The sequence below is a fragment of the Mytilus trossulus genome, chromosome 11, assembly GCF_036588685.1.
Source record: "Mytilus trossulus isolate FHL-02 chromosome 11, PNRI_Mtr1.1.1.hap1, whole genome shotgun sequence".
NCBI classification, from domain to species: Eukaryota; Metazoa; Mollusca; class Bivalvia; order Mytilida; family Mytilidae; genus Mytilus; species Mytilus trossulus.
The window spans coordinates 18,245,793-18,265,174 of record NC_086383.1 but is presented as its reverse complement, the minus strand read 5'-3'; the positions used below and the strand labels follow the sequence as shown (position 1 = coordinate 18,265,174).

The window sequence follows — 19,382 nt, the reverse complement described above, 5'->3', positions numbered from 1 at the left end:
AAATTGTGAGCTCTGCACATCGTCCTCAAGCAATTTTCGTGCTAATGGCAGAATAAAGTAATTAAAATAGCTGCCAAGGTAGTGTGAATGATATGATAATGTACATGTAGTTTGGTATGAACTTTAAAGTTTTCTTGCACTAATCTTTGAAATGAAAGAGCTGAATAAGGACTACAAATTGATATAAAATTGTGTGTACACCTAAGTAATACATGTATATTCTTATGGGCCTCAGGAAAAAACAGTCCTACAGCTTACGATGTTAACCTCTTTAAATATGTAAGAAATTGTTATTATATAACATTTACAGAGTAAAAAACAAAAACACTGAAATAAATGTAGATATTGTTTTCAAATCTATATATTATGTATATTGAAGCTCAACATTATGAAAAAATCACACAAGAGAAGAATAACATTCAGATTACAGAAATGAACTTTGCATTATTTTCATAATTGAAAATTCTTAAAACTTAAAACTTTCTCATAAATTCTGTTGATACAATGTATACTTCACATTTTGCTGCGCTTCAACAATATTTATTTCTCAGATGATTTGCATTATGTTCAGAGTATGAAGATGTAACCTGTAAGTGTTATCTATAAACTTGTATGTGGGTTTAAATGAAGAAGAGAGGAAACCCAACATCACTATTACAACCTAAAGATTTGTAAAGATCTATATTCAGTCATAAACTATCATTATATTGTTTGTTCCAATTAACGTTTCTAAATTTTTTAATGTATCTAAAGATCTAAATTTATTTGTAGGGGGAAATCATCAGACATTTATGTAAAGAGGAACCTCCTAAAAGAAAAGACAATTCTGAAACAAAATCAACTAATGTACAAAAGATTGATGAAACTCATCAACAAAGGACAAACAACACAAAAACCTCTTATGTTGTCCCGAAAATACGTCAGATCAAGCACAGAAATTTACTAAAGGCGAATTTTTAAAATTAATGCTGGATAGAAGCAATATGCATCTCGATATTTTGAAATATATTCAAAATTGTTCAACTACATTAAATTAATGCCAAAAGTAGGAGACCCCGCGAATAGTTGTGAGGACTATGCTGATAAAACTAGGAATTTTACTTAGGAGCAAAGATCATCAATCCTAAAATATTTATGTGATAATGTTCATCCAATCACCTTGCAACACCTTGATGTACATGTACCAAGTCTAATTCATGTCACTATTACATGCACTTTGATACACAGACCATCCAACTTTGATTCAGGTTTGTCTGTTTTGCTTCTCTTTTATTTCTGTCAGAAGAATATTGACTTTGAAATTTTGCTTAGTTTACATGTATTAGTTTGTGTTTAGATTTGTTTAAAGGCAACTACTTGTGATAAGTCAATGGGATTTGGTAAGTAGGTCCGAGACCACAATTGTCGTCCCTTGATTAATATAGTCCCTAGTGTTAACAGTTGGTTACTTGCCAATAATTTTTATACCCCTTCCAAGTTTATTTCTCCATGTTTAATGCCTCAAATTGTAAGTGGGGGTGAAATTACACTGTAAAAAAATTTGGTCCAGTATTTTACAAGAAAGTAGTGATTTGGTCCAGCTGAAAAAAGGTTAAAAATTAGCAATTTGGAAGCTGTTAAAAGATTTCAAGACACCCTAAACACAAAATTGTCCATATTTTGAGTTAGAGGCGATGAAGTTTTCTATAATTTTAATATAATTTGTCCCAAAAGTAGTACAACACACTGTAAAAATTTCATTGAGAAAGCGCAGGTGGGATTTTTTCAATTTTCATCTATGTTCTAAAAGAAATGCACTACGAATTAATTGTGTTCTCAGACCAGTAGTTGTATTAGCATTGGCACATCTCTTTTCTATAGAGATTATTTAGCCCATGTTCCTTCAGTCATGCGTGGATAATTGTCTTTTAATATTTGCAACACTGACATATTAAAGTGTAGCTATTTTAATTCCAACATTTGTCAAAAACAATTCTAATGATTTGCCGTTCGACAAATGTTCCTATTCATTTGTTTAAACTATAATTTCAAGAAAATGAAAACAGCGTGTGCATATTTGTAATCATTAAATAGCAAAAATATTATCATTGATACTCAAAATATTACAGATGAGTGATGCAGGCTATTCAAATCCAAAACCTTGTCATATCTGATTGAAAAATCTCATTTACCTTATAATACTTTTGATCTTTTAGACAAAGAATATAAATCCTTGTTACATATGCATGAAAGTTAAAATAAAAATGTATTAAATAAAAGATGCTGTTAAAAAGATCTGCTGAACAAAAAGTAGAAATATCACCTTGATAGACAAAGGTAATGTTATTCAACTGAACATTGAACTTGAAACCATTGAAGCAGATTTTATATGATACAATTCCCATTACTTTTGTTAGTTTAAAAAGAATGGATTATTTAAGTTTATAAATGTCTCTTAAATGTAATACATTTGACCAAAAATAAAGTTTTTCAAAAAATGTTTCCTATGGTATGATATTCCTAATTTTTATGCCACATTAGATTTTTTACCCAATTTCATGGTCCATTGGACATGGAAAATTATAGTGCGAGTGGGGCATCCGTGTACTTTGGACACATCCTTGTTCTTCCAATTTTAGTTTGTTTGTGACTGTACAACCATAAGGTCAAACCAAATGATTGAAAATAGGAAATATGGTTGATTCCAATTTTGTAAGCTAGGACAAAAGTGGCCATTGAAAGAAATTAGTTGTCTTAAAAAGTATGTTTGAAATGGACAGTCTATGTTTATGTGAAAAAGTATAATATTCTTCAAAAAAACTTATTTCAAATGTGAAAACTGTAGATATAAGCTGTTAAAGGGGAACCACTAATGATATTGTTATATATATAAAAAAAAAGAAGATGTGGTATGATTGCCAATCAGACAACTGTCCACAAGAGACAAACATATGGGCTTCAACAATGAGCAAAGCCAATACTGCATAGTCAGCTATAAAAGGCCCCGATATGACAATATTAATGTAAAACAATTCAAACAAGAAAACTAATGACCTTATTTAAATATAATAATGAACAAAAAACAAATATGTAACACATAAACAAACGAAACGACAACCACTGATTACAGGCTCCTGACTTGGGATAGGCACATGCATAGACAATGTGGCTGGGTTAAACATGCAAAGTTTTTTTTACATTGGCATTTCCACATATATCACATTGCATTTCACTTTCAGTTTCATTCATCAGTCATTAACGTTTTTTCACAATTTAAGGTTAAGTTTTATTTGTTTTGAATGATTAAACCATTTGCATGATTTCAAATGTCATATCCACTTTTTCCTACCTGCCCCTGGAGGACTTTTGAATTCAGTGTTGGTTTGAAATAGCACATCCTATTGATGGCCTCTTTTTCAAAATTTTATTAAAAGTTTCAACTACATAGTTAGATTTTAATTTTTCAGGCTTTTTACATCATATGGCTGATCTAGATGCTGTTTTAAGAGCACAGTCTGTACTGTTTGTGATTGAAGAAGAAGTGGAAACAAAGCCAGAAAATCTGTTGAGTCATACAGATATTCTGTTTAATATGTCCTGAAACACAAACTTCAGCGAAGACCTACTTTAGTAAAGATGCATGGCAGCTTGTTTTAAATACTCTCAAAGTATTAGAAGGTACACAAATGTAACCAGTCTGAATATTAAAAATAGAAAACTAACGACCTTATTCAAATATAAAAATGAACAAAAAACAAATATGTAACACATAAACAAACCACTGATTACAGGCTCCTGACTTGGGATAGGCACATGCATAGATAATGTGGCTGGGTTAAATATGCAGGTTTTTTTTTACATTGGCATTTCCACATATATCACATTGCATTGCACTTTCAGTTTTATTCATCAGTCATTAACGTTTGTCACTATTTAAGGTTGAATTTTAACTTAACTGCTGCAATCAAAGAATTTTCATTGCTTTTTTAGCTCACCTGGCCCGCAAGGCCAAGTGAGCTTTTCTCATCACTTGGCGTTCCTCGTCCTTTGTTCGTCTCCGTCGACATCGTTGTTAACTTTTACAAAAATCTTCTCCTCTGAAACTACTGAGTCAAATTTAACCAAACTTAGCCACAATCATTATTGGGGTATCTTTTTGAAAAAAAAATGTGTGCAGTGACCCAGCCAACTAATCAAGATGGCCGCCATGGCTAAAAATAGAACATATGGGGTAAAATGAAGATTATAACTCTGAAAATAAAGCATTTAGAACAATTCTGACAAAGGATTGAATTGGTATCTAGTCAATATCTATTTTCCCTGAAATTTTCAGATGATTTGGAGAAATGATTGTTGGGTTGCCTCCCCCTCAATTGGTAATTTGAAAAAAAAATACCTTTTTTGGTTATTATCTTGAATATTGTTATAGATAGAGATAAATTGTAAACAGCATAAATGTTCAGCAAAGTAAGATCTACAAATAAGTCAACATGACCAAAATGGTCAGTTGATCTCTGAAAGAGTTATTGCCCTTTATAGTAAATTTTTAGCAATTTTCATTAATTTGGTAAATTGGTTTACAAAATACTTTCCTTTCTATCTAAATGGCCAAGTTTATTATAGATAGAAAAATTGTAAGTTACAAGAATGTTCAGTCAAGTCAGATCTTCAAACACAATTTTGTCATGAATCCATCTGTGTCCTTCATAGACTAAGGTGAGCGACACAGGGTCTTTAGAGCCTCTAATTTATGTTTTAGATATGTATATTAGTAACACTCAGAAGTATTATGATAAGATTTCTCCATGCCAGACAAGAAAAGGCAAAGCTTTAATAGGTCCAGTTGAAGGTGAGTTTCATATTAATGCATATTGAAAAAAACATCTGAACGTAAGTACGTATATGTGGAATAATTGCCATTGGTACCAAACCCAGTTACGAAATTGAACAAGTATTAAATAAGCTCTCTACGAGTTCAAGTTTGACATCATTATAAAGTTGACTTTTGACTGGTTTCTGCTGGTTTATAGTAGAAACGTGTTTAACTGGCCATGGACCTAAGAGCAAATTGATTTTATTTCCAATAAGTTAATTAATGAAAATATAAAATGTGTAAAAGATTTTCAAGGAGACAACAATGAGCTAGAGGATGAAAATCATAGATTTATATTTTGTTTGCCTAGTGACAATATAGGGATGTGGGGTATGTGATCCTGCTCACTTAACTTAAGTTCTTTTATAGATAACCAAGCTATAAAAAAAAGTTCTATGACATAATTCTAGGTAAAAAAGATAAGAAATCCTTTGATAGTGAGGACAGATCTCCATTTAAAGCAAGACATGGTAGGTATTTTTAAATATTTGTATTTAGAAACACTTATGCTGTTGTTCTACACATCTACAAATTTCCTACTCAATTATGCATGTATCAGGCTTATTATGTTGCATGCCAGAAGCATTTCATCTTAACAAGTCACTTCTAACATCTTATAATTAATTACTTTTTAGAAAAAAGAAGTGTATATTCCTTTACAAGTGAGGAATTTTCTCAATTAAAAGCTAGGAAAGCTAAGAAATCCGTTACAAGTGAGGACAGTATTCCATTAAAAGGTAGGAAAGCTAGGAAATCCTTTACAAGTGAGGACAATTCTCCATTAAAAGCTAGGAAATCCTTTACAAGTGAGGATAGTTCTCCATTAAAAGCTAGGAAATCTCTTACAACTGAAGATAGTTCTCCATTAAAAGCTAGGAAATCCTTTACAACTGAGGACAGCTCTCCATTAATTGCTAGGAAATCCTTTACAAGCAAGGACATTTCTCCATTAAAAGCAATACAAGGTGAGTGATAATATGTTATTTGATAATTCCATTGACTTATATGCGTGTTTTTAACAACACGGAAAATCAGAATTAAGCAGTATTTATATTGAGTGTTTTTATAAATTTAGAAACACGTCAGAGGGAATCCCAGTTTTGATAAAATACGATAGTTCTCGGAATTCCGATAAATCTATCTTTGTCATAAAAGAAATGAAGTGGAGTTTTTCTATATGTTATTGTTATAAAAATGATATGTAAGATCATTGTAATTCCATAAAGAAATAGAGAACAATCTAGGTCGTTTAGTCAACATTCAATATACGATCTTGCTCAAAGGTTTGTTTTGGTAATTATGCGCATGCGTATAGATTTCTTGACTTCAAGGGGTTTTAGCTCTGGATTCCCCACTCAATTAATTTATATCTCATGGGATCTTTTTTATGAATGTCTGCTATTGAGGGTTATTGTTGTTGCATATCTGTAAATCATATGCATCATTTAAAAAAAATGTAGTCATCATCATAGAACACCCCTTCAGGCGAAATGGAGTCTACCATATTATCGTTTCGAGTTGTCTCACTTCCTTAAATGTTGAGTCAAACGACATGTCCAGTATTAGCTCGTTATGTCAATAAATGTTGTATTTTATTTAAAACGATCGCAATTTGAACCGATAAATTTGTACGGAAAGGAGTCATGATCACTGACTCAAAGAAAATTAATTATTTAAAGAGTTAGGAATGGGGTTCCTCCTAGAACTAACGTAGGAAAATAGGTGATAAGATACGAAGTGGAATATACTTTCTCTCACTCTGAGTCACAGTGACTGCTGTGGAAAGTAAACTTGGAATTGATAGTACAAAAATAAAACACAATAGGCCTATTTCCATTGTTCTTATAGGATACAACATATAAATATTAACATTTTTAAGTAATTTAAGAAACAGTTTATGCATACACACTTATTGATACAACCAAGGTATAACAATAAACTATGACATAATTGTAAGTAGTAGAGATAAGAAATCCTTTGATAGTGATGACAGATCTCCATTAAAAGCTAGGAAATCCTTAAATAGCAAAGACAGTTCTCCATTTAAAGCAAGAAATGGTAGGTATTTTCTATATTTTGTATGTTGATATATTTTTTTCTGTTCTAGACATAACTGTGTAGTAAGCTGACTTAAAAAAGAATACACAAGTTTCTTCGTAACACTTACTTCTAACACTTTACAATTAATTTCTTTATAGGAAAAGGAAGTGTGGACAATTCTTCATTAAAAGCTAGGAAATCCTTTACAAATGAAGATATAGTTTTCCATTAAAAGCTAGGAAATTATAGAGTATCTGCAGAATTATAAGCCAATTAAATCATTGCCAAAAGTTGGAGATCCTGTTTAACTATTATGTTGACAACACTAGAGGCATATCTGAGGAAGTGAGAGATGAATTAACTTCATATCTCAGCTTGACATATAAAGACATTTTCAATCTATCTGTCAGTTCTGACATTCCATCTATGATGCACAACACTATATCATTCATAATACATCATTCAGGAAACAAAGGTACAACTTTTATGAGAGAAAACAATATTTTTTTTTACTTTCTGTTACATTAGAAATAACAGTACTGTAGTTGAAGAGTTGCCACCGTCAATTGTTACACAATAGACAGTATCAGAGACAGTAAAACAGTGATGTGCAACCATCAAATAAAAATTGACAGTGACAACTGTTCAAGTACAGTACTGTTAATCCGATTCTAATGCATTACAAAAAGAAAAAGTACGATAAAACTTAAAAAAACGACTAAATTGGACAATTAGAAACAAAAAAACGCGAAATTTAATGAATTATTTTGGCACAAAAATGTCATGGCTAAACGTGACGTCATACAAATGAAAACTTACAAACTGGAGGTTATTACCTTACCCGTACGCTTCAAATTACGATAAAATTACATTAAAACGCCAAATTCAAGGTAGGTGTTGTTTTATTTTCAATTATATAGTAGTAATCGAACATTTGTTGATTCAATCAATTCAAAATGGGGGGGGGTCCCTCCTTAGTTAAGCCTGACCAACTGTGGATTATACAGCAAATTTTAGCCAATGAAAAAAAATTGTTACATCCAAATTGCATTAGAATACTCATTATCTTAATAATAGAAATCTGTCACATTTTGTTATTGTTTTCCAGTTTCTTGTTTTTATATTACTGCATACACCTTAGTATGTTATTTTATATTAAACCAATTTCTGCCTGTCATGGCTTTGAAGGTTGTGTTCTATGAACATATAATTTATTCCATTTGAATTAAGGTAAATTTATAGAGATGACCTGCTGTTGAAAAAATACCCGATGAATGATTTTTTTCAGTGGTTTATTTATGTTAGCTTAAATGCTTTTTTGAATAGGCCTAGGTAACTATAGCTAAGATGATAGACAAGTGCCTCATGTTCAAAAATATTCATGTAATTACAGTAGCCCATCAAGAATTATTCAAAATGTTACAACTTACATGAACATCAGTGTAAAGGTTAAACTTAATGATATACATTTTCCGTTTTTACAGGAAATCAATGTTATTTCGTCTTAGATTTTATTCTAAAAAAAATCCCAATTTGATGTTTTAGGGACCAATTTGAAAACACCTAGAATCATCCCTGGTGGAATAAGCTTGGTTTTTCTCCTTTTTCATTTACATTGTTACTCAACTGTTTAATTTTCCAGTTTTAAATAATCCAATAGATGTTTGCCAAAATTTAGAAAGGATCCGTGAAACTACTGGAGAATATGAAAGGATTGGTAAAAATACTAAAAAGGGTAAATAATCTAAAGTTTTTACAACTTTATATCAGTCCAAAGATTGTTTCTTTCACAGTTTGTCTTTTAAATCTTATTTACATTCTGAATTGCAACATGTATACTTTTGAAGATTTGACTGATAAAAGAATTTTATTCAGATTTGGAAAAGGATGATAACAGTTTGTGAAAAGAAGTTTCATCTTCATAATGCAAATTTAAAATAGTTTTAATTGTATTAATTCCATACAAATATTTCAGGGAAGGTTAGAATGAATTAATTTTTTTTTTAAATCCTGATTTTCATTTCAGATGCAATTACAGGACTTATTAATCATTCATCGACAAAAGATAAAAAATCAGAAATAGGTGAGAAATCATTTAGTATAAAATAAAAGTTGGTTAAAAAATCTTCTCCTCTGAAACTGCTGGGCCAAATTTAACCAAACATTGCCAAAATCATTATTAGGGTATCTAGTTTAAGAATTGTGTCCGGTGTCCCGGTCAACCAACCAAGATGACCGCCATGGCTAAAAATAGAACATAGGGGTAAAATGCAGTTTTTGGCTTATAACTCAAAAACCAAAGCATTTAAAGCAAATCTGACATGAGGGTGAAATTGATCATCAGGTCAAGACCTATCTGCCCCGAAATTTTCAGATGAATCGGACAACCCGTTGTTGGGTTGCTGCCCCTGAATTGGTAATTATAAGGAATTTTTGCTGTTTTTGGTTATTATCTTGAATATTATTATAGATAGAGATAAACTGTAAACAGCAGTAATGTTCTGAAAAGTAAGATTTTGTTTAATATTCACATAGACCAAGGTGAGCGACACAGGCTCTTTAGAGCCTCTAGTTTTAAAAGCAATGTATTTGCATAATAATAGTCTTTTTAGTTAGTAAAATAAGTTGATGTTTTGTAGGCAGAAAAAGATCAGGAAATAAGAAAATAGATGCAGCAGAACCCAAGAAGTGTACAGTAAGACTGACTGATATTGGTACTATTAAAAACTTGAAAACATATGTAAACAAGACAGAGAAAATAAGAAAAAGAAGGAAGATATGTGTAAAGAATTTGTAAAAAAAAATGTTAAATGTTAAATGGGCACTAGCTGTCAAATTCATGTTCACCGACTTTACTTAATTTCTAGTATTTGATTTATAATAATAAATAATGTTAACGTTTATCCAACCTATTTAAAGTCTAAAATAAATTATTAAGAGGACACGGTATAAAATTACATTTCGTGTGTTCGCAGTCTAGACCGCCATCTAATTAATTATTGAGTTGACCTCTAAAGTCATTCAATGACCATATAAGCGATGTAAACATAAATATAGATATAAATAGATCAAGCAAATTCATGCTCTTGGATTATTCTAGGTCTATTTAATTTTATATTATAGATAACACATTAATGTTTATCATCGTTTTTATCTGTATAAGAATGATTTTCTGTGGATAAAATCAGTCAATCAATTGATTTACCTTTGTTTCACTTTCAATGTTGATATTCTTTTCCTTTAAATAATTTTACACATTCAATTCATGTGTTATCCATTTCAAGCTAAGGAGTTAAATTGAAGTTCACATTAATACAAATTCTATGAGGTTGAATGATTCACTTGCTAGTGAATAATTCATTATCAATGATTTTAGCTTATTTTGACAGAACTAAATCATACTTGCTGCTAAAAGCAAATTATTATTTCACCATTGTATTTCATTAGTGATTGAGCAAAACAAATAATATATATTTTTTTTATATATCTCGTAGCTAGTGCCCCTTTAAGAATTAAAAAAGTTCATCTGATATGAAACAACAAATTCAGGATACTTTGTGTCATATTTCAAATAAGTTGAATGTATATCTACTTATGATAAAACTATGGTATTGCAAAATGTCGTAAATTTTTTTTGTCTTATTGATGAAAATCGATAATAGGAAGAGTAAAGAAGCCTGTGAAGTAAAAATATAAAAAAATATATTAATATATAACAAAATCCCTTCAAGAAAATATTGTGACCTTTAGTTTAGTCATGCAGTTCTATGACAGCAGATCTTTTTTATGTTATGCAACTTTACCATAAGTTTGACCAAATGCAAAGCAAATGCAAAGCAAACAATAAAAATCAGGAAAGAGAACACATGGATGTATATATTTATTCTGTTTGACTTGAATTTACATTATTATTTATCTAAAGTTTTTCAATTTTTCAATAGATAGACTAAGTGTAAATGTTTGTTATGTCTGCAAATTTTCAATATTATTTTTTCATGGAGTAAATGAGTCTGCATTGCAAACAAAAGAGTGTATTACACAGTTCTTTCCATTAAGTTCATATTTATGCACCAAAAAAATCATAATTATGAGTACTGTTTTTCACTGTTTATTGTATACACCCCTATATCATGTACATAGTATAAGAAGCTTGAGAAAAAAGTTTCCATGTGTATAACGGTGACATATCCAAAAAGTTTCAACTTCATAAGTTCAAATTCAGTAAAGTTTTGCTTGAGTCTGATTTTTTTAGCAAGAACTTAATATATTTTGTTCAATTCAATAATTAAACAACTTGTATATCCAAGCAGAATGATGAAGTAAAAGGATTATATCTATATACATTATGGTTCATATTATAGGTAAAGAAAAATAAAGTTAAAGATGCATGATGCGTGAATATTTTGACATTTATGTTGCAAAAGATTATCCACCAATTCTGAAGGTCCACAAAAAAACTGATAATGTAACAGAACATGGAATAAATGAAGAAACTATACCTATTCACAGAAACTTAATACATTGTTTATATAAACAAACAACAACAATAAAATATTGAAGTCACAAGATAGTCTTTATTATATCATTATCCTCACTGTAACTAAAAATAACTATAAGGTTCAATCTCTTTCAGTGTATCTATAACTTTCCTACTTTTCTCATATTAAAGATAAAAACTTCACGATTCATGTTGGCAAAATATGTTTTCATAACATGTTTTAAGCTCACCTGGCCTACAAGGCCAAGTGAGCTTTTCTCATCACTTGGCGTCCGTCGTCTGTCGTCCGTCGTTGTTAACTTTTACAAAAATCTTCTCCTCTAAAACTACAGGGCCAAATTAAACCAAACTTGGCCACAATTATCATTGATGTATCTAGTTTAAAATTTGTGTTTTTTGACCTGACCAACCAACCAAGATGGCCGGCATGGCAAAAAATAGAACACAGGGGTAAAATGCAGTTTTTGGCTTAAAACTCAAAAAACCAAAGCATTTAGAGCAAATCTGACAAGGAGTAAAATTGTTTATCAGGTCAAGATCTATCTGCGCTGACATTTTCAGATGAATCAGACAACCCATTGTTGGGTTGCTGCCCCTAAATTGGTAATTTTAAGGAAATTTTACTGTTTTTGGTTATTATCTTGAAAATTATTATAGATGGAGATAAACTGAAAACAGCAATAATGTTCATCAAAGTAAGATTTACAAATAAGTCAACATGATCAAAAAGGTCAGTTGAACCCTTTAGGAGTTATTGCCCTTTATAGTCAATTTTAAACCAATTTTTGTAAATCTCCATGATCTTTTACAAAAATCTTCTTCTCTGAAACTACCGGTCCAAATTAATCCATACTTAGCCACAATCATCATTGATGTATCTAGTTTGAAAATTGTGTTTTTTGACCCGGCCAACCAACCAAGATGGCTGCCACGGCTAAAAATAGAATATGGAGGTTAAATGCAGTTTTTAGTTATTACTCAAAAACTAAACATTTAGAGCAAATCTGACAATTGGTAAAATTGTTTATCTGGTCAAGATGTATCTGCCCTGAAATTTTCAGATGAATCAGACAACCCATTGTTGGGTTGCTGCCCCTAAATTTGTAATTTAAAGGAAATTTTACTGTTTAAGGAATATGACAGTTAACTTGATATTTATTACAACTGAAAAATCTTAAAAGACATTTTTCGATTCATCTGAACTTATCTATTCTATTTATTCAATGATCAATTTAATTATTCATTAATATAAATATTTATTTATTCTTTTATTTTATTTAAATCGTTATTTAAATTCTTATTATTAACACTCTGTATTATACCACATTTGTATATCTATACTCTCCTGAAGGAGGATAATAAACATATATATAATGGTTATTATCTTGAATATTATTATGGATAGAGATAAACTGTAAATAGCAAAAATGTTCAGCAAAGTAAGATTTACAAATTAGTCAAGAGAACCATATGGTCAGTTGACCCCTTCAGGAGTTATTGCCCTTTATAGTCCATTTTTTCGTAAATCTAAGTAAACTTTTTCAAAAATCTTCTTCTCTGAAACTACTAAGCCAAATTTTACCAAACATAGCCATAATTATTATTAGGCTATCTAGTTTAAAAATTGTGTTTTGTGACCGAGCTAACCAACCAATATGGTCGTTACGGCTGAAAATAAAACATAGGGGTAAAATGCAGTTTTTGGCTTATAACTCAAAAATCAAAGCATTTAGAGCAAATCTGACAGGTAGTAATATTGTTAATCTGGTCAAGATATATCTGTCCTGAAATTTTTAGATGAATCGGACAACGCGATGTTAGGTTGCTGCCCCTAAATTGGTAATTTTAAGGAAATTTTGCTCTTTTCGGTTATTATCTTGAATATTATTATAGATAGAGATAAACTGTAAACAGCAATAATGTACAGCAATTTAAGACTCAAAAATAAGTCAAAATGACAAAAATGGTCAATTGACCCCCTAAGAAGTAATTGTCCTTTATAATCATTTTTTTAAATTTTTCATAAAATTTGTAAATTTTTACTAACATTTTCCACTGAAACTACACGGACAAGTTCATTATAGACAGATAATTGTAAGCAGCAAAAAATGTTCAGTAAAGTAAGATGTTCAAACACTTCACAATCACCTTAACACAATGTTTTCATGAACTGTCTGCTTCCTGTGTTTAATTCACATATACCAAGGTGAGCGACACAGGCTCTTTAGAGCCTCTAGTTAATATATATTATATTCAGTCCACCGTGGCCTATAGAAGTTTTATGCTGTTTGACCCACTTCAATGATGAATTATAAGAATTAGTTATAAACTGTTTATATTTTGTCATTGTTAAAAATAATTGGATATATTAAACTATATTTTGTTGATTCTTGATTAACCTTCAAGGGTCACATTAAAGACCAAATGTTTGGACATTCAAAGAGTGTTTTAAAAACACTATCCACATGATTGTCTGAAGGTTTGCTATGGTGTAGAAGCATCCTGAAAACATATCTGCTTCTATCCTTTTTCCTTTTTGGGGCGGACAAGAATATTATTCTTAATAGGGAACTATAATTAAATAGTTAGGGAAAAAAAGGAAAAGGGATATTGCAATTCTATTATGAATAAGCTAATTCTTCATTTAAACTTTGGTCATGATGGTGAACCAAGTGTGGTTACCATTGCGCCCCAGACCAAAGTTCATTTAGCACTAAAAAGAAGTGAGTTTTTATTAGATGTTGTTAATAATTATATGCAAATGCAAAATGAAAATGATGTAATAGAAATAGAAATTATTTTATCAGAGTATAATCGCAATTTTACATTAGGCTTTTTATTTAAATGCTTAGTAAATGACAATAGTGAAGTAAAAAGATGCAGAGAGAGCAAAACAGCTTTTCTTGTTCCACTGATTGAAAAGTTCCAACTGGAAACAGACTTTGTTAAACTGCTTCTGCCACGAAAAATCAGTGCAAAAAATGCTTGTGCAATTCATTCGCTTTATATCAAACCAATGTATCGTTCTGTCATTAATGAGTTTTATTTACTTAATTTACATGGAGTTAATTTACAGGGACATATAAGTGCAGAAGATTTTATGAGGTTATTGCATGAACTTAAAACCTGTCATGCTCATTATTTAGTGCACATTTTACCAGTTTGCATTTGTTTGAGATGCACTGAGTATAGACATGAAAGACTTAATCAGCTTTCAGAATTTACCTATGCAACACCTTACCATGGTCCTATTACAAATAGCCCTTTTCGTAATTTACCAGTAGGACAACAACAGTTAACAGGTGGCAGACCTGGCTAATGGTATTCTGTTATTCCATAGTTTACATGTATCACATGATCACATTATTTTATTGTTATGTATTTATTATGCTAATAAATTATTTTAATCATATATAAGTTTCTAGTAGTTGTTGATTTATTGATAGAAGAAACATACTAAAAATAATAAAACAGAAAAAAAGGATTTGAACATGTTGAAATGGCCATATTTTTAATGAATCCTTAAGAACTCAAGATATGTTGATTATACGAATCAGTCGCTAAAAGGAAATAAAGGAACAACAAAAATACTAAACTCCAAGAAAAATCTAAGTAAAAAAACATCGCAAATAGCCTGTCCAAAACAAAAGTTTATAGAAACGGACAAACTGATAAACAACTGACATATTCTTAACTTGGTACAGGACATAATTTAAAAAAATTGTTTGAGTTCCACCAGGTTTATGCTTTTTATTATTTGTTATTGTCTTGATGTATTATTGTGTTTCATTTAGCTTGTTGAATTTGTTGCTTTGTTGCTTATAATTTTTTACCTCATTTGACAAGAGACAGTGCCCATTTTTAAAATTTTTGTATTAACGGTGACTGAGACTCTCCTTGTTGGGGTATTTTAAAGTTTCTCAACATAACAGTTTTATTTCTTATTTTCCTCCTTCCATAGTAATAAACTCTAGACATGAAATAACTTTTATAGTTGGGTAAGGTTTAATGATTGCCAAATGATCTACTATCCAGCCAAAGAAAATGAATATTACAGTATAGCCTTCATCATGAAAAAACTCTTTAATCGTACTGAAAGCAACAGTAATATACCGCCTTGGTCATAAATCTAATTAAACAATAAAAACAAATCCGGATTACAAACCAAAACCAAACAATCAACTACAAGAGGAAAACAATAGAACAGCAAAACAACTGAACTACAACAAAAATAAACGCCAAGTTGAACATGCATATAAGCTGTATAGTCAGAAAAAACATTCAGAGACACAGTTGAAAGAGATTATTCAAAAGTTGAGACCAAGTTAAGGATAAACCTTGAATGAGAGTATAGGATATTAAAGTACACAAAATATCAGGACCCTATCGTTTCTGTCAGCAGAACAAGTGTTCTCCATAGAAAAAAGATCAATTTCAACGAGTGAATCAGCCATATAATACCAGTATTAAACTTCAGCTCACTTTATAGACATTAAGTTATAACACAAAGTTATAAGCTTTCGCCGAAAAATGAAGGGCTTGTTTTATGCATACATAAAAATTGATAGCATGTAGAAATTCCATTACATTTCATAAACAAAGTGTCCCCAGAGTGCTTTTCTGGATGCTTCAGCGAGAGCGCACAAATGAGTTCATAATTGTCAATGCCCAAATTTTGAAATGTCGACTTATGTGTAGAGTTGTATAACTGAATGCAAGCGTTTGCTTGGGCTACTAACTTTTATTATGGTTTATATCATTGTATTTGTTTTGTTTTGCACTTATCTTTAACGGTTGACATTCTCAGTCATACCTCCAGTGGATGAGAAGGTAAACATGCTTAAGTGGAAGGTTCTGAACTACAAACTAGAGTGGTAAACATGCATATTATATATAAAAACGTGAGCATCGGTAATTTCCTCCAAAATCACACGTTGCACTGTCGTCATCATTTTGTCCACTATAGCAAACAAAGTTTACCTTACATTTTCCGCCCGTGTTGTTTAACATATTACATATTACAGCATTTTTAAAACAGTTCGTGACTGGGGTCAGACCAAGATAACCGTTTATAACAAAAATCGCTGCAAAAGTGATAAAAATGAAGCTGTTCTGGGTTTATCTTCATCATTTACGCTCAGAACCTTATATTAGAAAGCTAAGGATGTAAAAAAACAAAACAAACAGTTGAAGTGCCAAAATAACACACAAAAAAGATAAAATAGTCGAAGGCCAGCTGTGGGGACATCACAATAAAGCAACCAATTACATCACAATTAATTATGTCATAATGAAATTATCACAATTCGGAAGACTTATCCTTGGTACCTCATTTATAAAATATATAAAAATAAATACCTGGATATCAATGCATGTTAAGTTATGTTTTAAAATATCAAAATAAAATGAATTTGCGATATAGACAATATTCAAATTTAACTATTATGTGGAATGTCGCTTACCAATTGAAGGTTCTTTAAGTAGAAGTTTCAGCTGAATATTTGGTTATTAATACCTGATTAATTTAATCACCAATAATATAAAGATTACAATTAAACTTAAGTGTATTATTGTATGAATTGAAGTATGTAGGGAAACAATGTATAGTCTGATATATCATTTCGTGGATTTAGCAACAAAAATGCCTGTACGTTTCTGAAATTTGAATTAAGTACAAGGCATTAACACAAACTGATAACGTATACTTACATGACTTAAGTGTACATCTATCTATTTGTTTTGGTTTTCATTAATCTCCTATTATTGATCGTCATGTAAATACTGATGAGAAGCTCAAGTGAAAGGTTCTTAACTCAAATATTGTCATTCAAATCTGAACATGCTTAGCTGATATATCACAAATGTGTGTCTATAGAATCTTTTAAGTTCGGAACAGTTAAATAAAATTAGAAATGTATAATGATATTTTTTTATTGAAGCTGTAACATTAATAATTAAAGAACCAAATAATCTAAAGGTGATACAATTATTTAAGCGTTTTAAAGACAAAATGTTAATCATAAAGGCGACTTAAATGTTAAAATCACGTAAACGTTTGACATTTCATAAATTCATCAATATAATTAAAGCATTTGAAGGACGCAGACTGTTAATGATTACAAAATGGCGCAAAGTTGTTTTTACTCTATTGTAATATTACAATACATCAACTGTTCGTGTTTTCTTAATATAAATGATAATTGTATTCAAGGGAAATAAGCATACCAGAAGAGGAGGAGAAACTTGGTAACTTGAACGTTATTTAATCTCTATATATAACTAGTTTTGCTAGTTTTATTTTGTATGAAAATATGTAAACAATATATGAATTGTAACCAGAGTTCATGTCTGGTTTTCATTTAAACTTTCTCTCGTTTTTTTCAAATACCATGTTCCATGTCTTTTGACCTCATATAGAGTCCTTATAATAGAAGACATGTACTTTAAAGTGTCAACACATACTATAGACAAACCATAGGCATGAAATCAAATCAAATAATTTTATTGGTGTAAATTCCTATACAGAAATGATACCAGCCGACATTTACAAAATACAAATACAAATGCAAAAATGAACAAACAAACAGACAAAAACAAAAAAACCAAACCAAACATTTTTTCTCAATGATAAGAGATACATATTTTATATTTACATTGCGTGGAGGTGTTATTCATACAAAAGTATTAATTCAAGCCATTAACAATTAGCATTAATACTATAAAAGTTCTTAACAACATTATTTTTGCTTTAAATGAATGTTCAAATCATACATATCGCTTATTTCAGCTACACTTACAGTACTAATGTCTGTATCATTACTTTTCAGAATGAAACTAAACTTATCTTGTTCACACATATTAGCAAAAGATGGAACTATATCACTTAAATTACAAAAGAGTACATTTCTATTAATTTCTAGCGCTTTACATTGAATGAGGCATATGTACAATATATATACTGCCTGGTACAAACTATAGTTTTATAGTATTGAAGAGGTTGCTGATGCCTGAGGCAATCTCAAAATGTCGAAAAGAATATCAATCCTACCAAAACCACATAATACCTACAGATTGAGAAATAAAATCCCACCAAAAGTCGATTAGTATAATAATGATAAACTATTCTACATGTTGATGACAAATTATGAATGTTGTAGGACATTCAATTCTAGTGCTTGTTTCAAAACTTAAATGTAAACTCTTACTCGTGATTTTCGTGATCAAATCAAAATAATGATCGCTAAAGTCGCTAAATTTCATCTCCAAAATCGATTATCAAGGGTACCAGGCTTATAATTTACAATTTACCATATTGCATTGCGATCAACATGTTATTTTTTTTTACTAAAACTTTAGCATTTTTTTCATGTATCAACTGTTTTTGTTCAAACTGATCAAATTTATAGTTAAAACTCGAGCCGATTACATTTAATTGAGAATCTTTGAAAGCTAAAAATTTAGCCTTGAGTTTTGAATGTAAGATTTCAGAAGGCTAAAAATTTAGTTTATTGTATAAATTTAAAAGTACAATATGACTTAGAACAGGGAAATGCTAAAATATTAGTATGTATATTATTTATTTTCTTTTGTTATTGCAGGAAGAATTTGAAGGTAGCTGAGAATTGTCTTTTTTTTTTCTAAGAAAAATTGAATTAAGCTGTAGTATTTAAAAGTTTGATGCAATTTCTCTAAACAAAAAGAAATTCATTAGATTTCAGGCAAAAAACATAGAATTTTAGCCAATTTGCAAAGATTCAAAATAATCCATTTTGAGAACGAATATTGCAGAGTATCAAAATTTATTGCAGTCCATTACTATTTGATGTGTTTGTTTCATTATTTGTTGTGGTCTTTTCATTTTTTGGTGTGGTCCTGTCATTCTTTGATGTGGTTATCCCATTACCTGATGAGGTAAAACCACGTGACCAATTGGGAAAAACCTGTTCTATTTTTAGATATATTTCCATGTTGCATGTGCCTCTAATACGTTTG

The 19,382-nt window shown here is 30.3% G+C and overlaps 1 long non-coding RNA gene across 1 annotated transcript; it reads left to right on the top strand.

Annotated features, from left to right (window-relative positions):
- The first annotated feature begins 793 nt into the window (after nt 1-793).
- LOC134689573 (uncharacterized) lies at nt 794-4,833 on the top strand. Its single transcript, XR_010101868.1, has 3 exons — nt 794-1,247; nt 3,447-3,657; nt 4,739-4,833. It is a non-coding gene; the product is annotated as an uncharacterized LOC134689573 (long non-coding RNA).
- Nucleotides 4,834-19,382: the final 14,549 nt, after the last annotated feature.